Below are 18,203 nucleotides of genomic sequence, written 5' to 3'. Positions count from 1 at the left end.
CAGGTTGGGCAGTTTACTTATAATTAAATTCCCTTGGGGACTGTAGTAGAGGGGAGGAAAGGTTAATTTCCTTAGTTAGGGGAAACCGCAGTGTGTTGAGGAGAATAGTTGTTTTCAGCACGCAGGGCAAGTTCTCCTTAATACTGGGAAACCAGGTTGAGCAGTTTACTTATAATTAAATTCCCATGGAGACTGTAGCAGAGAGGAGGAAAGGTTCAGTTCCTTAGTTAGGGGAAACCGCAGTGTGTTGAGGAGAATAGTTGTTTTTCCGCATACAGGGCAAGTCCTCCTTAATACTGGGAAACCAGGTTGGGCAGCTAAAAACCCTATTTACTCCACTGCCAGGACCGAACAGCACCCTAAGGCTAATTAGGAGAGTATAGGAAGTCTATAATAGAGCATGGACAGTCTGTGTTATGAACCTGTCCCTCCAGCATGTTCTGTTGATTGTGGCAATGAGGTTGAGTTCTCTGGAGCATGTGGTGTGGAGAGATTGGGATTTCTTTAGATGTAGCATTTCTAACAGAGCTGGGTCAGACATGGCTTTGTAAGTCAAGCACAGATTGCCTCTTAGTAGACGATATGAGACCGAGAATAGCTTGAGTCGTTTGAGTCTGTGTATGACATGTGTTTAAGGCCTAGGATCATTTTTGTGAGGTACTTTTGTGGCCTCTCCAGCTGTTTCAGGTGTCTAGTCAGGTACGTGCCAAATGGGGCATTATACTCTGATTGGTCTAATGAGGGAAGAGTAGAGAGAAAGGATGACCTCTCTCTTCCTGGATGCGAAACCCTTGGTAATGAGATGTGCCACATAGAAGGACTTCCTGACCACAGTGGCAATGAGGTGGTCGAAGATCCGTGTCCCCAGATGTCTTATAACGCCTTCAATGGGCTCCCATCAATGTGGTAATTACTGGGAACTGAGTTTTTCCCAAAGGGGATGACACATTTTTTGGCATTAAGCTTAAGCCCATGGTTTTGACACCAGTCATTGGTCTCAGTGAGGCCCTTCTGTAGGATATCTGCATCACTTGGGGAGTTAATAATGGCTCCCAGCTTGCAGTTGTCTTTGAATTTGGTCAGCCAGTGTCCCTCTGTGTTGGCCTGGACTTCTGAGAAGTAGATGCCAAACCGGAGAGGAACCAGGACCAATCCCTGTGGGACTCCACTCGTGACTTGGAGTCTGCTACTTTCACATTGTGTTCTATCTGTGAGCCAGTTTGCAACCCACCTAACAATATAGGGGATGTTGCCTAGTTTGATAAGTTTATCAATAATTCCTGAGTGAGGAATGGTATCAAAGGACTTTGGCCAGATTAAGGTAGGCTGTATGAACTGCTTTACCTTCATCCACCACTCTGGTGACTGACTCAAAGAAGTCAACCAGGCTTAGCAGGCATGATCTATCTTTCAAAAAACTAAATTGCGTGGGATCTAGAGTTTGTAGATTCTCTATATCCTTGTTAATTAGGTCCATGATGATGTGCTCCATAGCCTTACATATCAGACTCGTCAGGCTAATGGGGTGATAATTTCCAGGGTCTGTAGTCGTTCCTCCTTTATGGAGAGGGATGAGTGTAGCAGTGTGCCATTCGGTAGGGACAAAGCCTGAGGTGAGGCTGTGAGTGAACAGAGCACACAGATGTGGTGCCAGTTCACTTTGTAATTTATGTAGAACACAGCCAGGGATATTGTGTCCCATGGAAGCTGTATTCTTGGCCTTTGACAATGCAGCTTTAACCTGTGCTGCAGTAGTGCAGGGTGCCTGGCATTCTTCTAGTATTGAGATTGGATCTTTAGGGAGGGAGAGGGGTAAAGCTGGCACAATCTGTTGGCCAGTATGTTGGCAATATCTGTTGGCTAAGTATAGGAGGTACCATTGTGCAGTAACTCAGATCAAATCTGGGTATTACCATGGGGATTCTTGATACAACTAAAGAAGGCTTTGTGGTTGTTTTTATTATTTGCCACAATTCTGCCTTCATAGCTGGCTTTGGAGGTTTTGATGAGGGATCTCAACTTTTTGTTGAGGCTAATAAGGGAATTTTTCCAGTCTTGGGACTTCACCTTTTTCTGCAACAGTTTCTTCCTTCTGTTGTAGAGTTTATTAATGGCAGGAGACCACCAGACTGACTTCCTTTTTTTGGAGGAGAGCTTCTTGGTTCTGTTGGGTGTTGCTAGTTCCATGTATTTGTGTACATTTTTGTACAGTGCATTGGTGTATGATTCGGCAGTCCTGCATCTATTTTCCATTGGCATAGGTGCCATGAAGATGGTCACCTCTGTTTTTAGGAGTCCAATGTCAGCTTTGGAGAAGTTTTTCATGGTGGATACCTTTGCGGGGGGTGTGGGTGAAATGTGGATTTCCATGGAGATTAGTTTGTTTTCGGATCTAACCAGGAAGGAATTGACTATTGGTGTAGAGCAACAGTTGCCCGTGTTAGTAATAACTAGGTCAAGGATGTTGCTTCCTCTAATGGGGGAAAGAATGAACTGGTCCAGGGCATTGAAATTGATGAATTCCAGGAAGCATTGGGCCAGTGCATTGGTGCTTGAGTAGTTTTCCCAATTGATGGAAGGGTAGTTGATGTCTCCTAATATGAGAGTGTTGGATTGGACCTTGCTGGATTCCATAGTGCTTAGAAACGTGGAGTGAGAGTCTAGAGACATGGTTGAGGACCTATGACAGGCTATGACCTGGATTGCAGTCTTACCCAATGTTAGTTGTACCTGACTTATCTCAGATGCATTATGCTGGGCTACTAGTCTGGAGACACCACTGCCTTTGGAGCTTCGGTCCATATTTCGTGGCCGAAAGGTGTGGAATGAGTTATAGCCTAGTAGCACAGAGGTGCTTTCTGCTGCTTTAAACCAGGTCTCCGTTACACCACAAATGTTGATGTTCTCCATTTTGAGGAGTGCTTCGAGTGAGTACATCTTGAGATTTAGACTTTTAGCGTTGAGCAGCATGACCCTCAGATTGCATTTATTTTTAGTTGTTATGGTGGTAATTTTGTCTTTGGAACTGTGCCTAAAAAGGCACTATAGGGATGGCAAGAGCCTTAGCTATCAGCTAGAAACCCAGGGGTGACAGATGCAGGCCATCTATGGCAATGCATCGATGTCTGTCAGTTATGACATCCCATGCAGATACTGGATCCTCTTAGAATGACACCAGAAACTTAGCCAATTCCTTCATTTTTTGTTTGAACTGCGGGTATTATTCTAGGTGACGATAGGATACTGCTCAGTAAATGGTAAGCCAGAGGCCATCTAATTTAGCCTGAAAGTCCAAGAAGTAGATTCTGAACAGTCAAGGACCCAGCACAGAACCGTGAGGTACACCACTGGAGACAGGTCTACTGGTAGAGATGGAGTCACCAACTTTGACAGTATGTGTTGTGTCTGTGAGCCAGTTGGCTACCCATCTAGTAGTGTGAGTTAATCCCAATTTTTTTTTTCATTTCTCCAAGTCTTTTGGGTTTCTAGCACCATGGAATGGACCCCATTCCTAAATCAAAGTATGATTAAAGTTCACGAAATTAGTATTGTTTCAGTCTTTGATGTTAACCAGAAGTGCTCTTCACAGCACCCACAATGTGCCCAGTAATGACGCCTACTGCAAGTCTTATGGGGTTACATATATCGGTAACCTATCCACGTATGATTGTAAATTATTTTTTATAAGACTGGTTGCTCCTACTGCTATTGGAACTGTCTGGGTATCCTTCTTCCACATGGCCCTCATTTCTGCCTGCAAATCCTGGTATTTTAGGACTTTGTGAATTTCAATGATCAATGCTACTTTAGTCTTCTTTTCATGGACTACTATATTTGGTTTTCTCGCATCTAGTTTTTGAACTGTTGGTAATGGGTGATCCCATGTGATGTAGACCTCACCATTTTCTGTAATGCATTGTGGCTTATGTTGCCAGTGTTTTTCAACTATTTCAGTGTTATAATGTTTGCACAAACTCCAATGCAACAGTTTTGCAATGTGATTATGCCTTTCAGTATACAGTCCTTCTGCAATTAGTACATCACAACCAGCAACAAGATCTGTGACTGTTTCCAATTCTGTTTTACAAAACCTACATTTGTCTGTTTCTCCCACATGTTCAATGGACTTTGTAAACCAATGTGTACATAGCCCACTATCTTGGGACATCGATTTTAACCTTTCGTCTTTTGGTTTAAATTCACCCCTCCTTAACCATTCCTGTGTTTGATCCTGATCAACATGAGGTTGTTCCAAGAGTTTTCTTTACTTGCAGCTATATTTATGCATTTTCCACATTTCTTGCCTTCTCATCTGTTCCTTCACCTTATATTGTTTCTTTTGGGGTTTTTTTGTTTTTTTGGCACATTCAGTTGCTGCCTGATTTTTATCTACTTCTGGTTTGATTTCCATTTCTGCTTGATGCCAATATCCTTCTGCTAAACTAAGAAGGGAAGTCATCTTAGACTTACAGTATTCTCCTCAGGTTTCAAAACATTCACTACATTTGGGTCTTGAGAGGTCAGCAGATATGTATGCAGTCCCACAATTGCAGGGCTATACATGGAATTAGTTTTGAGAAGGCCTATACCTCCTTCAGAATGGGGCATATATAGTCTTGGTAGTATACAATTCAGCAAGTTCCTGCCTGGTGCCCTGCAGAGTTCTGCAGCAGCAGAGAGACAAGAGAGAGACTTTGGAGTAATTAATTCTCATTTTTCTGCATTTTCTTGCTGCCTTTAGCTAATTCCACCTAGCATGCCGATTTTCTAGAGTTTCTGTGATTTAAAAAGCTTGTTTCAGCTACATATTGTACTTATTTTACTGCCTGCACTTTAACAAAAGTCATTTTTGTGTTTAAATTACCTGTTTAACTGTTGTAGGCTACACACTCAAGTATGATAGCCATTTCTGTGCTTTTAAAGTGTTTTTTTATTGTATCTGCTTTATTTTCTGAAAAAACAAAAAAACAAAAAATTATACTTGTTTTCCCACCTTTCTAAGCTAGTTTAGTCCAGTTTTCAGGTTAGTGCTGAATTCAGGGCTGTGTTACAAGTTTCTGTGTTTGCCCATACCTTACTTGGATAGAAGGAAGTTTCTCTGTTCACTGTGAGTGAGGGAGCTTTGAGCAGCCCATCTGTCCCTGGAGGAGTGGTTTCAGCCCAGAAATTAGTAGTTTATTGGCCATTTTGGGCTAATTTCTATCTCTTTCATTTCCTTGCTATAAAACCCGCATTTGCAAGGTTTTTGTGCTAGTATACAGCTCAGCAGGCTCCTGCCTGGTGCCTTGCAGAGTTCTACAGCAGCAGAGAGACAAAAGAGAGACTTTGGAGTGATTAAGTATCATTTTTCTGCATTTTCTGGCTGCCTTTAGCTAATTCCGTCTAAAACGCAGATTGTCTAGAGTTTGTGATTTAAAAAGCTGGTTTCAGCTACATATTGTACTTATTGTACTGCCTCCATTTTAACAAAGTTGTTTTTGTGTTTAAATTACCTGTTTAACTGTTGTAAGCTACACATTCAAATGTGATGGCCATTTATCTGCATTTAAAGTGTTTTTTGATTGTAAATGCTTTATTTTTGGGAAAAAAAATATATATATACTTGTTTTCCCGCCTTTCTAAGCTAGTTTAGTCCATTTTCAGGTTAGTGCTGAATTCAGGGCTGTGCTACAAGTTTCTGTGTTTGCCCATACCTTACTTGGATAGAAGGAAGTTTCTCTGTTCACTGTGCCAGAGGGAGCTTTGAGCAGCCTATCTGTCCCTGGAGGAATAGTTTCAGCCCAGAAATTAGTAGTTTACTGGCCATTTTGGGGTAATTTCTCTCTTTCATTTCCCTACTATAAAACCCGCATTTGCGTGGCTTTGCGTGCTGGGCAGTGCCAGTTAGCTAGGGTACAACTATTCCCGCCTTCACAAAGTCTTCTCTTCAAATTTTCTCTTAGAACTAGACAAACTTCCATCTTAAGCACTCAAAGCATTCACTTCTCATCCCAGCACTTGCCCAAAACTCATAGCAAGCACAAATAAACCTTAGCACTAGACCCCCCTATACTGTAGAGAAGGACAAGGCTCTCTATTCGACCTTACCAGCCAATCAGTAAAACAGTTCACTGTACCTATCCAGGCATGTCCAAAGGGCAGTTTCAGGTGTACTCTCCAGTCCAACTGGTGAATCTGGGCATTTTGAGGCAATGTTACAATTGCCTCATGCACACAGACAACCCTCTCCTCCTTCCACCAAACACTAATACATGCGAGAGATGCACTTATACAGCCAAAATGGAGGCTAAGCTGTCTCAACCCAAGACTGGACCAGGCAGTCAAGAGGAGAAGGGAATTACTTGCATCACACCACCAGTCTCACATAGTCCTATGAAACCAGCACTAGCAAAAAAACACACATAGATACACAAAAACATACTTAGAGGCTCTAAATTAAAATCTGTAAAAGCAACAGAGACCTCCAAAGTAGACATCCAAGCAACCTCCACCCCCCAACACAAACCATGAAACACATACTTCACAAAACCAGTGTGCCACACAATCACAGCCCTTAAGGCAAAATAATATACCCAACACACTAGTAATAGGTGACTCTATAGTCAGGCACACTAACGTCCCACTCACTAGGCTGAACAAGGAGAAGGTTATTGTTAGCTATCTGTCGGGTGCCAGGATACACCACATAACACAAGCTCTCAGGTCACTCCAGAACAAGTACAAATATGACTCTGTCATTGCCCATGTTGGTGTGAATAACCTGAGCCGTACCTCCCTGGACTACATGAAAAGAGACACGGAGGAGCTCTCTGATCATGTATCCCAGGCCGGTATGACCCTGACCCTGAGTAGCATCCTGCCCTCACCAAGAATGATACCATGGTATAGATAAAAAAATTATCAAATTCAACAATTGGCTAAGCTTCTGGTGTCATTCAAAGGGGATCCAGTGTCTGTCAGCTTGGAATGACATGCTCTACAAGCCACGCTGCTTCGCTAGAAATGGCTTGCACCTGTCACCCTTAGGCTTTCGAATACTGGCCAAGGCTCTTGCCACCCCCATAGTGCCTTTTTTAAGCAAGGCGCAAAAGACAAACCCACCGCTGTAAATAGCACAAGTAACAAAAAACTGAGGGTAATGCTGCTCAATGCCAGAAGTCTAAACCTCAAAATGCACCCACTCGAGGCACTCCTCAGTATGGAGAAAATCGATATATGTGCACTAACAGAAGCCTGGTTTAAGGCTCCAGAGAGCACCCCAGCACAACCAGGCTACAACTCATACCATACATTTCGGCCACAAAACCCAGACCGAAATACAAAAGGTGGGGGAGTATCCATATTCATCAAGGATACCCACACCTCTAGGTTAGTGGCACAGCACAATGCGATCATCCACGTGCAACTAGCAACAGGCAAAACTGCTATTCAAATTATAGCTTGCTACAGATCACCCACAATGTCCCAGGACCTCCAATCCACATTCCTGGAAACACTGGGAAACATAAAGGTCCTACCAAACACCCTGATATTGGGTGATTTCAATTACCCAAACATTAACTGGGAGAACTACTCAATTACAAACTCCCTTGCCCAACATTTCCCAGAATTTATAAACTCAAACGCCCTGGATCAACTGGTCAACACCCCCACCAGAGGTGACAACTTACTGGACCTGGTCATCACCAACATGGGCGACCGGTGTTCCACACCGGAGGTCAACCCCTCGCTGGTTAGATCTGACCATAAACTAATCACTCTGGATATCCACATTCCACCACCACCCCCGGTCAAAGAAACCACCGTGAAAAACTTTTCAAAAGCAAACTTCACGTTACTTAAGACTGAGGTGGGAAGTTTCAAAGCCCATGCTAAAGGTTAACGCTGTCCAAGCTGCAAAATCCTTTACTAATGCACTCTACGGGCACCTACAAGAATGCATGGATCATGCTATCCCAAACAAATCCAAGACTCACTCCTCCAAGAAAAGAAAACCAGTCTGGTGGACCCCTGCCATAAACAAAGCTATACAATAAGAAGGAGGAAACTAGTACAGAAAAGAGTAAAATCCCAAGAAGGGAAGACATCCCTGATCAGTATCAGCAAGAAACTATGTTCCCTCATAAAATCATCCAAGGCTAGCTTCGAAAGAAAAATTGCCATGGACTCCAAAGATAACCACAAGGCATTCTTCAGCTATGTCAAGAATCTAAGTGGCAATTCTCAGATCTGCTCGGAGTTAGTGCAGAATGGCACAAAATGCACTGAACCAACCGATCTAGCCAACATCCTGGCAGACAGGTTCAGTGCAAACTTCACCCCGCTCTCACCCCCAAAAGGGCCCTTAACTATACCAGAAGAATGTAGTGCCCCTGAAATCAGACACTCTGGTTAAAACAGCCCTTTCCAAAGCCAAAAACACAGCATCAATGGGACCGGACAGTGTCCCAGGCTGCGTCCTACACGAGCTCAAAGATGAACTAACCCCTCACCTAAACACACCGTTTAAACTCTTCCTCTCCACAGGCAACGTGCCCACAGAGTGGTGCACAGCAACGGTTATTCCGCTCCAACAAGGTGGAGCCACAACGGACCCCAGGAACTATCGCCCTATAAGTCTGACTAGCTTGGTTTGCAAAGCTATGGAGCGCATCATCATGAATCTCATTAAAAGAGACATTGGAAACCACCAAACACAGGACGCTACCCAGTTCGGCTTTGTTGAGGGCAGGTCATGCCTCCTAAACCTGGTGGACTTCTTTGAGACAGTTACCACGGCTATAGATGAGGGAAAGGTGGTCCACACAGCCTACCTAGACCTTGCAAAGGCCTTCGACTCCATTCCCCACTCAGGTATTATAGACAAGCTCACCAGCCTGAACATAAACCCCTACATCACGAGATGGGTTGCCAACTGGCTCACGGACAGAACCTACATGGTAAGAGTTGCGGGAGCTAGGTCCGACTCTAAACTGGTTACAAGTGGTGTTCCCCAGGGCTCAGTCCTAGGACCCCTCCTGTTCGGCATATACTTCTCAGAGGTACAGGCAAGCACAGGAGGACTATGGCTGACCAAGTTCGCAGACAACTGCAAACTAGGGGCTATAATTGAATTTCCGGCTGACACATACATCCTCCAAAAGGGTCTCACTGAGACAGATACCTGATGTCAAAACTATGGCCTCAAGCTAAATGCCAAAAAGTGCATTGTCATCCCCTTTGGAAAAAACAAAGTACCCACAAACTACCACATAGATGGTAGCCCCCTAAATATGGAAGATTTAATAAGGGATCTGGGGACCCAAGTATATAGTAACCTCTCCTTTGATAATCACATTGCCAAAGTGGTTAGAAAATCCTATGTGGCTCACCTAATCACAAAAGGGTTTGCATCCAGATCGAAAGAGGCCATTCGCATCACTCATCAGACCCATCATAGAGTACAATGCCCCATTTGGGATGTATCTTATAAGACACCTGCTACAACTGGAAAGACTACAGAAGTTCATAACCAAGAGTATCACTGGCCTCAAGCAGTTGCCCTATGCAGCTCGACTGAAGAAACTCCAGCTGTACTCTGTTGCATACCTCCTACTCAGAGGTGATCTCTGCCTGACATACAAGGCCATGTCCAACCTAGAATTGATGGACATGCTCCATCTAAAGAAAACCATATCCCCTCGAGTCACATGCTCCAGGGATCTAAACCTCACCACAACAATAAATAGGACATGCTGAAGGGATAGATTCCTGTGCCAGAGTCTTCCCATGCTCTGGAACAAGATTGCAATCTACATTAAGCAGCGCTCTCCTAGCGAGCCCACTTCAAGAGAAACCTTGATGAGTGGATGGAAAACAGAAAGTTTACCCCAGGGATCACTTCAATGTCTCTGCTGGACAGAGGCACAGGGAACTAATCTAATGGGGCGGCAAAAGCCACCACATTCCGGCTAGGCTTATAAATGCCTTCGGGCAGATAGCCTAGTATCTACCTATGAACCTATGGTGTACACTGATTTTTATAAATCATTTAACGAGTATGAAGCATCCTTCTTGTTTTTCAGTCCAACCTATCCAGCACCTTTTGGGGACAGTCAGTCACTTCAAAAAGTACAGTTTTGTACCTACCATAAATGTAGATGTTCGAGTGCTAATACAGCTGCAGTCATAACAGATGGGTTCTCCTGCCGTCAGGCGGGTCCTCGGTTGGCCGAATTCCAAAGTCTAGGTCCGGCGTCGGTTGTCGTCGCTTCTTCCCTGACGTCAGTGCACCAGGGGTATAAAAGAACCAGCCGACGCCATTTATTTTTGCCCCAGATGTCAGGTGCCCCCAGACGGAAGGCAATACATAAATTTGTGTAATAAAACAATGCAATATAATCAAAATACAGTAGTTGCAAGCAAATACACCATAAAAGAATACCCCAATCAGGTTGTATGAGGAGGTGTTAGCCAATAGGCCTGTCCCAAGAGGGGAAGGAGGGAGGGAAACCTGGACTGCAGCTGTATTAGCACTCGAACATCTACATTTATGGTAGGTACAAAACTGTACTATGTTCATCGTGCATACAGCTGCAGTCATAACAGATGGGTAGAATCCCAAAGCTAAGAATGGGGTGGTAGGCACTAGGTGGAACTAGGAGGAGCCAGAATGCCCTGCAAGACTGCAGTGGCAAAGCCTGCTCTAGTTTTGGAGTATAATGGTAGGTGGTAGTGCTTGGAGAAGGTATGCACAGAACTCCAAGTGGCTGCTTCCAAAATATCTTTGGTAGGAACTCCTCTGAGGAAAGCTGCAGAGGTAGCTGTGGCCCCTGTGGAGTGAGATCTGATGCCTGCAGGTACAGTTTTACCATGAAAAGAGTAACAAAAGCGTATGCAGTGGGCTATCCATTGTGAGATTGTCTGTTTGGAAATTGGCTTCCCTTGAGCTCCTATAGCATAGGACACAAAGAGCTGTTCTGATTTTCTGAAAGGCTTTGTTCTGTCCAAATAATAACGCAGCTGTCTGTGGATGTCCAAGGAATGTAGTAGTCTCTCCCCTTTGTTTTGAGGATTAGGGTAAAAGGTAGGTAAGTGTATACCCTGATTCAAAGCTACCCTGGATACCACCTTTGGCATAAAGGACGGTTGGTTCGTAAGGAAACTCTGTCCTGATGGAAGATGAATAAAGGCTGCACAGCCATGAGCGCTTGTAGTTCCGATACCCTACGAGCTGAGGTGATAGCCAGAAGGAAAGCTGTTTTCCAGACAAATATTGCAAATCTGTTGTGGCAGCTGGCTCAAAAGGAGGCAAGGTCAGCTTTTCTAGAATGAAATTGAGATCCCAAGCAGGTATTGGTTGTTTTCTTGGGGGTTTTATATTCTTAGCCCCTCTGAGGAACTGTCTTAAGAGGGGGTGAGAGAATAAAGGTGAATCAGTGTTGTATTCTGCAGAAATGGCTGAGGCATGGATTTTGATGGAGAATGAAAGTCCACTGCTTAGCAGTTCAGCTAGATACTGTAATATTTGAGGTAAATTCAGTTTTCCAGGATTCTGGCCCTTTTTCTCATTCCAGGCACAAAACCGTTTCCATTTTGCGGAGTAAGCTTTTCTAGTAGACGGCCTTCTGGCCTCCAAAATGACATCCTGCACCTCCTTGGAGAGTAGGGTCTGTTGTGATGTTAAGGAATCTTCCATGCGGCCAGATTGAGTGTGTTCAGCTGACTGTGAAGAGTTTTGAAGCTGTGCTGAGTTAGAAGAAGAGGCATTAGAGGTAGGGTCCATGGAGGGGAATGCGTCAGGCTCCTCAGGAGTGGGTACCAGTGCTGTCTTGGCCAGTCTGGAGCAATGAGAATCATCTTTGGTCTGTCTGCTCTGGTTTTTAATAGAACTTTGGCCAGCAGAGGAAGAGGTGGAAAGGCATAAACTGTCATTGTTGTCCAACTGAAAGAGAGAGTGTCCACTCTCCAGGCCTGTGGATGAAAAGTCCTTGAGCAGAATTTTGTCAATTGGTGATTTTTGTGGGAGGCAGAGATCTATGTCTGGCCTTCCCCATGCTTGAATTATCTCTGTAAAAACTTGAGGATGCAACTTCCATTCGTGTGGATCTGTCATATTTCTGCTTAGATTGTCTGCCAGCGTGTTTTCCTTGCCTGGCAAGTACTGTGCTTGAAGTTCGATTTGTAATTCCAGGGCCATGTTCCAAAGTGACATGGCCAGCCTGCATAGGGGGTATGAATGGGTTCCTCCCTGTTTATGTACCACATTACTGTGGTGTTGTCTATCCTTATCAATAGTTGACCTGGATGCAGAAGGTCTTTGAAAGCTATAATAGCATTTATTACTGCTAGCATTTCCTTTTGATTGATGTGAAGGTGCTTTTCTTTTTGGGACCATTTGCCCTGAATGCACCGATCTGTCATGTGCGCCCCCCAGGCGTAGTCAGAGGCATCTGTTGTGATGACTTGATTTGCTTGAGGCTTGCAGAATGGGAGACCTGTGTTTGTTTGGCAAGCTTGAGCCCACCACAGAAATTCCTTTTGAAGACATGAAATTGGTGGTATTATTGTTTCCAAACTGTGGCTGTGTTGTGACCATAGGTTTTTCAGGTACCATTGAAGTTTCCTCATATGCAGCTTTGCACATGGGATTAGTAGGATGCAAGATGCCATGAATCCCAGAGCCTGCAGGATTTTCCTTGCAGTCAGCCTGGTGAAATTTGCTAGTTTTCTGAAGTATTGAGTTAGTTGCCCCTGCTTCTCTGGCGTGAGGTAGGCCATCTGGGTGTTTGTGTCCAAGTTGGCACCCAGGAAAATTATTTTCTGAGAGGGTATTAGCCTTGATTTCTTTTTGTTGACTGTGTATCCCAGAGAATTCAACAACATTATTACAAAAGCCAGGTGTTTCAGAAGTATGTGCTTGCTGTCTGCTTGGATCAGGCAGTTGTCCAAATATGGGTATATTTGTATCCCTTGAAGTCTGCAGTAGGCAATTACTGATGCCAGGCATTTCGTGAATACTCTGGGTGCAGTAGATAAGCCAAAGGGCAACGCAGAGAATTGATAATGGGTTGAACCTGCAAGAAATCTGAGGTATCTTCTGCAATTTTGTCTGATTGGGACATGCAGGTATGCCTCCTTGAGGTCCAATGTTACCAGCCAAGACTCCTTGCCCAGCATGGGAAGAAGCTGCTGTAATGTGAGCATCTTGAATTTTGGTACGAGTAAAAATGTGTTTAGGATGGATAGGTCCAAAATAGGTCTCCAATCTTTTCCCTTCCTTGGTACCAGGAATAGTCTGGAATAAAAACCTTGACCTTGTTCGTGAGTAGGTGCCTCTTGAATAGCTTTCATGTCCATGAGATTTAAAATTTGTCTTTGTGCCTCTGCCCTTTGATTGTGTGGCAGGTTTGGCATGCCTCTCATTTTTGGAAGGGTGAAAATGGAATCTGTAGCCTCTGTTTATAATGTCCAGGATTCATTTGTCTTTTGTGACAATATACCAATTTTTTGAAAATAATGCCAGTTTTCCGCCTAAGGGTGCTGCCATTTGAGCCTTGCTTGGCATGCAAAGGGGAAAGTCATTGGGCTTGCTTTCTGAATGGCTGCAAACTATCCTCACCACCTCTTTGTGTAGGAGCTTGCCATTGTCTGCTCCTAAACGATCCTTGGGATTGCCCTCTGCCCCTCGGGCGCCTGTATCTACCTCTTTGGGGTCTGTCCGTGGCTGGAAAGGACCAATTTTTGGAAGGCCAATTTCTACTGAAACGTGGAGGGTTGTACCTGTAGAAAATCTTTCACTGTTTGCATTGATTTAGCCTTTTCCTCCATTTTCTTTAATACCTCCTCAGCTTTAACACCAAATAATACATCCTTTTGTAGAGGGGCATCTAGTAATTTAGCTTTGACATGATCTGGTAAGGTTTGCTCCTTGAGTCAGGCATGTCTGCGTATGACTGATCCTGTAACAGCAGCTCTACAAGAGGCCTCTAGAGCATCAAAACCACATTGCAAGGTATGTTTACCCACTTGTTCTGCACCATGCATCAAATCCTGCAACTCCTTCAAGTCTGGTTGTTCAGGTTGTGACATTTTGCTTCTCAACTGTGATAACAGAAACTGTTGGTACTTTAGCATATGGAACTGGCAGTTTAATGCCCTCATGGTTAAGGTGGCCGAGGTGTATACCTTTTTTCCCCACCTTTCCAAGGATCTGGAATCTCTCTCTGAAGGTAATGGGTTTTTAACAGTGGTGGTCTTAATTCCCTTGGGGCCCTGTGAGATAGTTTCTGGGTCAGCCACATGGCTTTTGTATAAAAATTGATGTGAGTCAGGAACCCGGTAGTACCTGTCAGGCTTGACTGGGGCTGGAGGTAAAGAATCCGGGTTAAGGCAGGCCTCCGAGTACACATCATCTAGTATGTCTAAGATAGGTATAGCCAGAGGCCTGTGCTGAGGTAGCAAGAGAAAATCCCTAAGCCTTTTCTTGGAATCTGAGTACTCTTGGCCTTCCCAGTGGAAGTGTTCCCTTAAGGTATGCAAGGTTTCCCCAAATGAGTAATCCTCTGCAGGGGAGACAGAGGGAATGGACTCCTCAGCATCAGAATCTTCAAAAGGGGAGTAAGAATGTTCCTGTTAATCAGAGTGATCTGAAATAATGGAGGACTGGTCAGAGGAGGGGGATTCTTCCTCCACTATGGGCCTTTTGTCCGGGGGTTGAGAACCCCTGATAAGAGTAATCAAATCCTCAGCCATTTTAAGCATCTGTTTTTTAGGCATGGGGCCTGGAGAAAGGCCCTGTGGAGCTTGTCTCTTAGAATGCATGGCTGCTTTAGACTTAGTGAAAGCCTTGATAGAAAAAGAAGAGGAAGGTCTGAAGACACCTTGAGAGGAGGCAGACCTGTCTACATTTTGAGATTCACCACCAAGAGTGGCTTCGGTATCTGTAGTCGGGGTGTGGGCAGAGGAGCCTGCAACCTCGGGCACAGAAGCCACCGCCAATGAAGTGTCGTCCGTAGGCAGGGGCTGTGTAGGCACCTCGCTGAGAACCAGACCACCTGTAGTCGGCTTTGGCGTGGTGTCGGTAGAGGCCGCGGACCTCGTGTGTCGGTCCTTATCTTTGCGTTTTTTAGACAAAACTGGAGTCGGAGTATCCGACGACATAATATAGTTAAATTTTTTGCCAAAATAGTGCTGGGCGAACTCTGCCCGACTCTTAATGGTGCGTTTGTTGAATGAAGCACAAAAACGACAGACCCGAGACGTCGTGGTCTGGGTCTAAGCAAGGAATGCAGAGGGAATGAAAATCCTTATGCAGTATTTGCTTCCCACAAGAAATACAATTATTAACTTTGTCTGACATCGGTCTGAGGCAAGAAAAGTTTCCCCAACGGGGTACTTAGCTTTCAAGAAGACTTCGGTTGCAAAACTTTCATAATTTCAGGAGCTGGCCGACTGGCACTTGCGAACTGCTTCTGCTTCGGGCACCGCGCGGCAAGAAAGACCGGAGAAAATGGCGTTGGCTGGTTCATTTATACCCCTGGCGCACTGACGTCAGGGAAGAAGCGACGACATCCGATGCCGGACCTAGACTTTGGAATTCGGCCGACCGAGGACCCGCATGACGGCAGGAGAATCCATCTGTTATGACTGCAGCTGTATGCATGATGAACATCTGTAAGCTAGGACAGGAAGAACAAATTGGTTTATAGCTTGGACTTTGTTCCTAGATGTCAGAGCTGTTTTCAGTATTAATTTTAATCTTCTAAAACATTCCTTACTAAGTTTTATTCATCTTAATTCATGTTTTATTGTTGATCCTTCTTCAGTTCCTAAATATTTATACACTCCCTCTTGTTCAATTTCTTTTTATATCATATTCCTGTCCCAAACTGATGCTTTCTTGGTGCTTTAGCTTTCCTGCTTTAAATGTTGCTTTTGCACATTTATCAAGACCAAATGACATTCTTATATCATCTGAAAAAGTTTTGACCACTTGCAGTTGAGCTTTCAGTTCCACATTTGATGAACTATACAGTTTTAAATCATCCACATAAAGAAGGTAAGTCTTCACACGTTGTTGTTTTATAGCAGCCAAATTGTAACTATGACCTAATCTGTCAAGTAGACAGCTTAATGGGTTAAGGGCAAGAGAAAAGAGCAGCAGTAACAGAGTCACCCTGGAATATCCCCCTTTGAATTTTTATCCCTGGAAAAAATAATTTGTACTTTATCATGGCTTAACTGCAAAGTGGTTTGGCACTATTTCGTGGTCGTTGTAATGTAATTGATCATTATAGGGTGTATGTCATACATTTTTAAGCACTGTTGTATCCATGAATGTGGGATACTGTCAAATGCTTTTTTTTTGTAATCTATCCATGCCATACTTAGATTCTTCCCCTTTTTTACAGTTCTCCATTATGACTTTATTTAACAACAAATCCTTGTATGTAGGACTTTCTTTCGTTACCCTTTTGTTCTATTGCCATGGTTAAGTTTTCTTCTAAGTAACTATAAACTCTGTCGGCATCAATTCTGTTGTAAAGTTTATATATCGTCAGAAAGCTAATTATTGGTCTGTAGTTTTTAGGATAATCCCTGAGAGAGTTTTTCAATGATACCTGAGTGGGGTGTTGTGTCAAAAGCCTTGGCCAGGTCAAGATAGGTGGTATGCACAGTCTTATCTTCATCAATGGCTTTGGTGACTTTCTTGAAGAATTCTACCAGGTTTAATAAGCATGATCTATCCTTAACAAAGCCAAATTGGGTTGAGTATAGAGTTTTAAGGTCGCCAATGTCCTTGTTCATAAGGTCTGTGATGATTCTTTCCATGGCCTTGCAGATGAGACTGGTTAGACTTATGGGTCTATAGTTCATAGGGTCTGTTGATGGCCTCCCTTTGTGCAAGGGGATTACTGTTTCTGTTCTCCACTCGAGCAAAGCCAGTTCTCAGGCTATGGTTAAAGAGAGTGCTAAGTGGTCTGCTAGGTCCTGTTTTAGATTGCTTAATAAGCTTCCGGAGATGTTATCTAGTCCCAATGAGGCCATGTTTTGGCCTTAGAGAGTACAGATAAGACATTCTTTCTAGATGTACTAGGCAGAGGACTGGTGTCGGGTATGCTTTGGAGTATAGCTGTTGGGGTCAGGGTGGTGAAGTCTGCACCAAATCTGTCAGCTAGCAGTTTGGTGATTTCTTCGTGCACAGTGTGACAGTGTGAGTGGTACCATCTATTAACAGTTCTGCACAAAGCTGGGTATTCCCTTTTAGGTTTTGGATGTAATTAAAGAATGCTGAAGTATTCTCAAGTCATGCTGAAGTATTCTCAGGTCATTACTGCTAATTCTCTCTCCTTCCTGTGCTTTCTTAGAGTCCAGTTTACATAGTTTATTTTCAAAATAATGTAATTTAATGTTGGTATCTGAAGTTACTTGAATGTTACTGGCACAATTTGTCAACCCCTTTGTGATGCCAAACTGTTTTGTATAAGATTTTGTAAGTATTTCTATAATCTGAGAATAAATTATAGAATCTACACACAGTTTATCGATTTGTACATTTTTACTCCTATCACATCTTGCCTGTATCTTCATATAAATTCTCTTCAAAATTTTCCTTATATAGTATCACACTGTTTAATTTGTGTGCCTAGTTTGTTTATTTCAGTTTTCAAAGTCATAGTTCAACCTCTTTTCCATTCCTTATATATTTTTTCTTTGTTTTTAAGAAAATATATGATCCTGATCTTGTGTGCTTAGATCCTAATTCTGTACTTATTTCTGATTGCATTCAAACAATTTCTCTTTCAAAACTCGACACATTCCTTCTGCAGTCTTTCCATTGATTCATTCCATTCCAGTTAGTTTTACATAGTGAAGGATTTGCTTCCATTAATCTTCTGTGTTTGGGTTTAAATTTCAGTTTGGCAGAATTATCCATCAGTAATTTAACTTTTATAACTTCATGATTACTGCACATCAAAGGTGGTAAAATCTGACCTGAAATAATAGCCACCTTCTTAGGAACACGATGTCCAGTATGTTCCGTTCCCTGGTAGGTGTGTTTACAATCTCCAGTTGTAATTGAGCAGACATTGTAAATAATATACTGCAGTGGTTGTGCTGCGGTAGCGTTGTCGCCTCACAGTTAGACGTTGCTTGTTCGATTCTCAGTTAGAGCGTCTTCTGTGTGGCAACATGTGTGAACGGGCGTTCCTTCATTGAAG

The 18,203-nt window shown here is 43.5% G+C and overlaps 1 protein-coding gene across 1 annotated transcript in view; it reads left to right on the top strand.

The window, feature by feature from the left end:
* GFUS (GDP-L-fucose synthase) overlaps window positions 1–18,203 on the top strand; it is a 651,262-nt gene that overhangs the window by 472,652 nt on the left and 160,407 nt on the right. The gene's annotated exons all lie outside the window — the stretch shown is intronic.

Source organism: Protopterus annectens, chromosome 3.part1 (assembly GCF_019279795.1).
Source record: "Protopterus annectens isolate FY-2018-M chromosome 3.part1, PAN1.0, whole genome shotgun sequence".
NCBI lineage: Eukaryota > Metazoa > Chordata > Ceratodontiformes > Protopteridae > Protopterus > Protopterus annectens.
The sequence above is the reverse complement of the archived record's forward strand: the minus strand, read 5'-3'. Positions and strand labels throughout refer to the sequence as shown.